Source organism: Ailuropoda melanoleuca, chromosome 8, assembly GCF_002007445.2.
Source record: "Ailuropoda melanoleuca isolate Jingjing chromosome 8, ASM200744v2, whole genome shotgun sequence".
Taxonomy (NCBI): domain Eukaryota; kingdom Metazoa; phylum Chordata; class Mammalia; order Carnivora; family Ursidae; genus Ailuropoda; species Ailuropoda melanoleuca.
The window spans coordinates 81,914,046-81,922,261 of NC_048225.1; the positions used below are offsets into that span (position 1 = coordinate 81,914,046).

The 8,216-nt window shown below is 42.7% G+C and overlaps 1 long non-coding RNA gene across 2 annotated transcripts; it reads right to left on the reverse strand.

Annotated features, from left to right (window-relative positions):
- Window positions 1-887: 887 nt before the first annotated feature.
- Window positions 888-7,355, reverse strand: LOC117803418. Of its 2 annotated transcripts, XR_004627262.1 has the most exons (4): window positions 5,921-7,355; window positions 4,830-5,833; window positions 2,578-2,837; window positions 888-1,585 (listed from the first exon to the last, which is right to left on the reverse strand). It is a non-coding gene; the product is annotated as an uncharacterized LOC117803418 (long non-coding RNA). The 2 variants fall into 2 exon arrangements; XR_004627261.1 differs by lacking the exons at window positions 888-1,585; window positions 2,578-2,837 and having other exon boundaries at window positions 4,708-5,833.
- Window positions 7,356-8,216: the final 861 nt, after the last annotated feature.

The following is an 8,216-nucleotide window of genomic DNA, read 5'->3' on the forward strand; positions in this document are numbered from 1 at the left end:
CCTGAGCTGAAGTCAGACACTTAACCGACTGAGCCACCCAGGCGTCCCTTCAATTATTTTTAATAAATTTACCAAGTGGTACAACCATCAATACAAATCTGTTTAGAATGTTTCCATCTCCCCAAAGGGATCCCTTAGGTTACACCGTCATCCTGTTCCCATCCCCAGCACAAGACAATCACTAGTTTACCCTCTGTCTCTAGAAGTTGGCATTTCTAGACATTTCAGATAAATGGAATCATATAATATGTGATCTCCTGTGTCTAACTTATTTCACTGGGCATAATGTTTTTGAAGTTCATCTGTGATATAGTTTGTCAGTAGTTTATTCCTTTTTTATTTCTGAGTAGTATTCCACTGTATAGATTTACCAAATTTAAAGTATCCCTTTACCACTGGATGGACATTAAGGCTGTTTCCAGCTCTTGGCTGTTGTGAACAATGCTGCTGTGGAAATGTGCATGCAAGTCTGTGTGTGGACAGATGTTTTCATTTCTCTTAGGTAGATACCTAGGAATTTCCAGGTAGTTCTATGTTTAACTCTTAAATGCAAACTGCTAAGCTGTTTTCCAAAGTGGCTTTACCATTTTGCATTCCCGCCAGCAACTCTGAGTTCCTTTCCCTTCCTCAAGTCATGGTACAAGCATCCTCTAATCTTTGATCAACTTCTAGTTTTTTATTCCAAGAATTAATTAGGTCCATGAGAATGTTTCAGTGATGCTGTCCTGGGTTGAATTATCCTTTGTTCCTCTGTAGTGACTTTAAAGAGACATTTATGCCGGTTACATTCAATATACACATGTCATTATTTATTTATTTAAAACACTTAGCTNCAAATAAAAAAATAAAATTTTTAAAAAAAAAAAAAAAAAAAAAAAATAAAACACTTAGCTCATTGGGGCTGGCTCCAATAACCATTTAGTTTTTCACCGTCTCAGGAGATGGCCATGCAAAAGGACTTACAAACTCTGGGGCCAACAATAGCATACTTGCTTGGAAGGTTCACCAGGAAACTAAACCCCTAAAAGATTTCACAAGAGTGTAACTTCAGGTGGCATTTTTTAGAAGAGCACTTTGGCCCTAAATCTGTCCACATGGAACTCACCAAGGTGAAAAGCCAGTATGAAGGACTTACACACAGGAAACCTCAGAGCCCAGAGGAAACAAGTTGAGAGAGAAGCAGAACCAGTGTAAGGGTACGTGAAGGTATGAGCCAACACACCTCACAGACTTTAATACATTTTTTATCATGCAACTATCATCAAAGAAATTGTGGTCAGAGATCCTGACTTTTTCAAAAATCCCCTAGGTGATTTCTGCACAGCGGCAAGACTATGCATTCAAAAAAGTTGCTCAATGACAGAAAATATTCAGAGATTCAGAAATGAAACTCAAGAAACCTAGAGTCTAAAAATTGCCCTTGAAGCCTTGGTAAAATTGAATGCATTTTACCACCACCACCTGCCTCAAGGAAAGGGCTTGGTGAGGTCACAACTGCTGTCCCTTGAGGTCATTTGCATAAGCCCTTCAGGTGGCTGAAATAGCAGAAGTCCGCTGGACCAAGACTTGTAACAGACTTGTAACACTGAAAAACAAAGTATTTATAAAATGAAATCGTAGGCTGTTAAGGAGTAACATGAGGAAGTTTCTTTGTGGTATTCTGATTGTGGTATTGGTTCCTCAATCTACATGTGTGCTAAGATATCACAGAACAACACACACACACACACACACACACACACACACACACACACACACAGAGTGCACGTAAAGACCAGCGAAATCCGAATGAAGTCTGTACCCGAGTTAGTAATATAATACCATACCAACGTAGTTGCCTGGTTTCAACTATGGTTAAGCCAGGGAAAGGTACATGGAAACAGCAAGGGTAAGACTTTTGAAACTTCTTGTAAGTCTTAAACTATTTCAAAATAAAAGATTATTAGAAAGAAAGAAAGACACTGGGGCACCTGGATGGCGCTGTCAGTTAAGCGTTGACTCTTGATTTTGGTTCAAGTCATGATCTCAGGGTCTTGAGATGGGAGCCCCGGTGTCTCGCTCCCTCTCCCACACCCCTTCCCCTGCTCTCTCTCTCTCTCTCTCTCTCTCTCTCTCTCGCTCTTTCTCTCTCTCAAATAAATAAATCTTAAAAAAAGAAGGAAGAGAGAGAAGGAAGGAAGGGAGGAAGGAAAGGAAAGGAAGGGAAGGGGAGGGGAGCCGAGGGGAGGGAAGGGACAATTAATCTTTTTCTCTGTAGTCAGCAAGGCCTGGAGGTAGGATGAAGTGGGGGACAGTAAGGTAATTCCTAAATTTGAAAACAAAGATTCCTCCTGAAAAGAAATTACAAAAAATCGACACAAAAACCCACCCTAAACTGGAATCATCTCTATCTATCTATCTGGGTACACACACACACACACACACACATACACACACACACACACACATGCACACACACACAAAAACACGTACATACATACACACACATACAGACCAAACGTATATATGTATTGGCCAGGTATAGTGTAAGGAAATTAGCATGTCTAAATGAGGGGGGTCTAACTGCTCATACTATACCTTTATTTGGCAAGATTGATAGCAGAAGGAATTCAGCCTTCCCTGTGTCTGCAGGCAGAGAGTACGAACATCAAAAGCTGTCCACAGAAGAGGTCTTGGACTCACTGTTCTAGCATCTTTGGCAGGGGTATCTCTCCAGAGGAAATGGATGCATCAGACTATTGTAGCTTGGCGACAGGAGCCATTAAGAACATTCTTGAATTCTCTTTGCTATGATCCCATACTCACTTTTAATTGTGCTTTGGCTGTTCATGTAGCTTCTGTATAATAAGATATGAGTTGATTGGCCAATGCAAGAATTTTAGTCCACTTGACATTATTTCCTCTTCGTAAATTAATAATTTAGCATTCTGGTTCACATATTGATCTCTTGTGGGTTTATAAGTATGAGTGAGCAACTAAAGCAGGAGTTCTTAACCTGGAAACCAAGGATGGGCTTCAGGGGATCCATTAAGCCCTAAGATTGCATGCAAAAGCATGCGTGTGGGGGCAGTGTGCATTTATCAAGTAGAGAAGTCGACAGCCTTCACCAGATTCCCACACAGGGTTTCAGATCTGGATGCATTGCAAAATAGAGTTTCCAGGCTCATACAACTTACTTTCACGGAATACATTGGGAATATTTTCCCATGCTATAATTCTTTATAACATCATTTTTAGCAACTTCATAGGATTTAATTGCTCTAATTCATCTTCTAAGAAAAATTTTAGAAGCTTATTGACTCATAACCTCCAAAAGACATAATTTTTAGGTGAAACATTGACTTATTTTTATTAATAGATGCCCAAATGTGAGAACTAATGGCAATCACTACTATTAATAGCTAATATTGACAAGATACCAACTCTGTACTGGGCGATGTGTTATGCATTTGAGATCTTACCATGGGCCTTACTAACAGTCCAGAGAGGTGGATATTATTACTTTCATTTAACAGCAGTGGAAACTAAGGTGCAGAAGTTAAAGAACATACCAAGAGGGGTGCCTGGGTGGCTCTGTCGGTTAAGTGTCTAACTCTTTTTTTTTTTTTTTAAGATTTTATTTATTCGACAGAGATAGAGACAGCCAGCGAGAGAGGGAACACAAGCAGGGGGAGTGGGAGAGGAAGAAGCAGGCTCATAGCGGAGGAGCCTGATGTGGGGCTCGATCCCATAACTCTGGGATCACGCCCTGAGCCGAAGGCAGACGCTTAACCGCTGTGCCACTCAGGCGCCCCAAGTGTCTAACTCTTGATTTCACCTCAGGTCATGATCTTAGGGTCCTGGGATCGAGCCCCAATTGGGGTTCCAAGGGCAGTCTGCTTGAGGATTCTCTCTCTCCCACTGCCTCTTCTCTCTCTCTCTCAAATAAATAAGTAAAACTTAAAAAAATTTCCAAGAACACATTGCTGTCAGGGAGAAGTTAAGCTGACAGCCACATCTGGCTGGCCTTGCCCCCCAACCACGATACTCAGTATCTTTATTCTTCAAACTCCACACGGAGGCACTTCCTCCTTAAAGCTTTAGTCCCACCCAAAGTCATTTTTCCTCTCATTCTTCAACTGGTTCCAAACGACCCCATCTAGCACCATTAGATTATTATCTACCTCAGGGTCAGCAAACTTTTCCTGAAAAGGACCAGATAGTAAATATTTTAGGTTTTGTGGCCCATATGGTCACTGTCACCGCTACTCAGTGGGGCTGCCCACTAGACCGTGAAAGCAGCCACGGACAAGATGGGAGTGAATGAGCCTGGCTGTGTTTTAATAGAATCTGAGGTATAGATGTTGAAATGTTAATTTCATATAATTTCCCATTTTACAAACTATTGTTTGTCCTCTGATTTTTTTTTAACCATTTCAAAATGTGAAAACTATTCCTAGCTCAGGCTCTGCACAAAACAGGTGGCTGGCTGCATGTGACCTGTGGGCTGAAGTCTGCCGATGCAGCTGGGACAGCATCTTATGTGTTCGTACTCTCCATAGCCAGACAGAAACGACTGAGCTTAGAATTCAGTCTTAACCTTTTCTTATTCTCCCCAGAATCTCTATGCAGGGCTAGACTTATAAGTAAGTGCTCAATAAATACGTGATTAAAAGCACTGATGCTTCCTCAGAGCCACATCCCGGAAGAAACAAAAAGTTCATCTTCAAACATGCAGCATGTTTATTTCCTTCACCCTTTTTAACCTCCCTAACAGAAATCCGTATCTCTAAAATATCACAGCTATTTTTTTTTTTTTTTTTTGGTTCGGAGTACTGACAAATACCCACGTGCTTGGCCAGCTTGAAGGTCAGATGGTATCCTGGCCTGGGGCCAATGAATGCAGCTGGTGAAAACTCAAGCTGTCACACACTTGTTGCTAGCCCTGGTTTTCTAGTTCCTACATCATGAGTTATTAGATTATTTACAATAATGAATCGCTACATGAGCAATTATTTTTTAAAACCATAATCCCAACCAGGAGCGATGTCATGACTCAATGGGCTACATTTAGGACGGTGAGAGATCCACACTTAGGACTGACTGCCATGCATCTTCTCTGGACCTTCATTTCTTCATCTGTAAACGGAGGGTAATAGCACTCCCCTCCTCCTGAGCGCACTGGGAGCCTGGGCAGATAGAGTAGTAAGCGACGTAAGCTTCTCCACTTAACATCGGCTCAACCGTATCAGGCAATGCCCGTCTATGGGATTATGAGACAGAGAAATGTGCTGCTCCCTTATGGGTAGGAATAGAGACTGCTTAGTGAAATCGCTGAAACCAGAGGCTGTAATGACAGCAGTCTTCTTGCTGTTCTGCTCCTGGTCCGATGTCACTGCTCAACAGCGTCTGAACACGGGAGATCCGTATTATTCTCCGCCAAGCACAGCCCGCGATGTGGTTTTCGGGAGCGCGTCTTGAAAACACCTCGGGACACCAAGTGAAACTCTCGGTGTTTGAAGAGCCAGCTGTTCTGCGGGGCTGGGATGTCATTCTGCTTCGTTTTGTCAAAGTTTTCTTGTTTTTGTTGTTTTAAGAATTTTTTTTGCTAGAATTCGTTTTCACCCACTTTACAGATGCCTTAAAATAATCTGGTGTTGAAAACTCTTGCACCAGCTGCCGGCTCGCCTGTGAGGTGAGGAGGCTGCTCTCTCAAGGGCGAACCAATGTTTAAACCGCTGAAGGCAGCAGACGGGGCACAGCTTTCGCGCTTACGTGTTAACTGTAGCCGGGAGAAACTTGTTCCAGCCAGAAATCCCTCCGCTTTCTGCAGCAGATCGATGGCTGGCTGGCCCTGAGAAAAGAACAAGCAAGCAATCTCATACGTGCGGTAGAGTGGGAGATGGGCATAAATCGACTCACAAAAGATGTTCTTTCAAACCTCAGACTGCAGTCACCATGGCAAAGGGGAGGAGGTATTTGGCTTTGTAACTGGAGTCGGGGGCTCAAGTAGGAGGTGCCTTCTGCTCCCCAGTGCTGCCTCCTTCCATAGATGGGTGAGATGATGCCTGTCCACGCAGAGTTGGTGGCATTTGTACCGACGCCTAGATGAAGCATGTGTACAGGAATGCCGGCCATTACTAATTATTATTATAATAATACTGCGGATAGGTCTGTTGGCTTTTAGCAAATAGCTGCTTATGTAAATACTCTGCTTTGATGTAACAAGCTGCTAAGCATCGACGGTTAACATAATTTTAGTTGGTTTTTGCAATCAGCTGTGGTCATTATGGTGCCTCCCCTAACATAACCTTAAGGAGTAGTTTGCATATTTCTAAGTGGGTGAGTCACGGAGTCGTTGATCAAGAATGTAAGTCACCGGTGTGGCAGATCCTGTTGCTATTCCTGCCATGCTGGTCCCTGGCTCCCTCCACCTTCACTGATGCTCTCAGGGCAGAAAAGAAAATAGTTTCCCTCAACAGTGGATTCCTGTTACTTGAGATCGAAAAGTCCATGAAATGTTTTCACTGACTTGAGAAAGCCTTTTGTGAGCCTAGGAGCAAAAATGGAAAGGGGTAAGAAAAAAAAGTGGGAAGGGGAGGAAGAGACACCATTTGGGGAGGTCTCAGTTAATTTGATTATTTTGACCATTATTGAGCCCCCACTATGGCGAGACACTGGAGACACAAAGACGCAAAGCATGAAGGAGAGACTCAGGCTGGGAGACATAGACAGACCAACTGAGGAGTGTTCTAGAGAGCCGCGTGGACCGCAAACACATCCTAAGAACAGTAGAAGCACAAAAGAGAAAAGGCCTCTTCTATCTGGAGGGAGGCAAGCCGGTCAGAAAAAGTCAAAGAAGGACATAGGAGCTTAGTCTTGAAAAATGGTTGTGATGGATCCTCTAAGCTCATAAACTGGCCACATTCCAGGCAGGAGCAGCATTGGGAGCAGGGATGCAAGGGTAAGAAACAGACCAGCCTGCCTGGTGAGCAAAAAGCAAACAGAGTCCGAATTCTCAGAAATACCTAAATCCTGCAGTTATATGCCAAGCAGGACCCCTAGTCTCCTGCCCTAATCCCACATCATGATTAACAACAAGGCCCTAATAGCAAGCTATGGCAAGTTTCATCGGCACTTCCCCTGGGAAGCTCCTGGCTGCTTTGAGCTTCTGTAGCACTTGGACTCTGTGCCATTTCTCTTATACTTCCATCCTCTTCGCCCTCCCGGCTCCCCCCCATCTCCCTGTACCCCTAATACTCTCCAGTGAGCAACCGGAGGGCAGGGATTGTGTCACTGTTGTCACTGTTATTTCCTTTGAGTTGACCTGCTCAGTTTTTCACAATGCTCTCTGTACCTAGAGACCCATAGCAGGCATTTTTTTCTGTTTCTTGTATTTTCTTATTTGGAAATTTGAAATGAATAGAAAAGTCATAAAAAGTAAAAGTAGTCCTTGAAGTTCCCCTGTACTTTTCACTCAGTTTACCGATTGTAACCACTTTATCACATCTGCCTTATTCTTTATAGACACACACGCTAAAGTTTTTTTGGAACTGTTTGAGAAAAAGTGGCAGACTTCATACTCGTTTATTCCTTACCCCTTCAATATGTATTTACGTATTTCCTATAAACAAGGATGTTGTCTTACACAATACAACCATCAAAATAATGACACTAACATTGATCCAACGTTACCATATGATTCCCCAGACCCCATTCAAATTTCCTCCATTGTCCCAAGTTTATTCAGTACAGGTCCTCAACAATTGTCATTTCTCTTTAATCTTCATTTTGGGGGCACCTGGGTGGCTCAGTGGGTTAAATATCGGCCTTCGGCTTGGGTCATGATCCCAAGGTCCTGGGATCGAGCCCCACGTTAGGCTTCCTGCTCAGCGGGGAGTCTGCTTCTCCTTCTCCCTCTGCAGATCCCCCTGCTTGTGTTCACTTGCTCTCTCTCAAATAAATAAAATCTTTAAAAAAAAAAAAAAAGATCCCCTTCACTATGGAACAATTCCTTTCTTTTTCCTTCTCTTTCATAATCTTGACATTTTTTTTTGAAGCCTGTAGTTACTTCGTGGAATGTCCTAGCAGTTTGGGTTTATTTGATGTTTCTTTATGATTTATGTATTTGTATCAAGACTATCTCAGAAGCAATGCGTTGGTCTTCTCATTGCATCATATCAGGAGGCAAATAACATCAATTTGTCCCATTACTGTTTTCTTGCTTCATTTGGTAA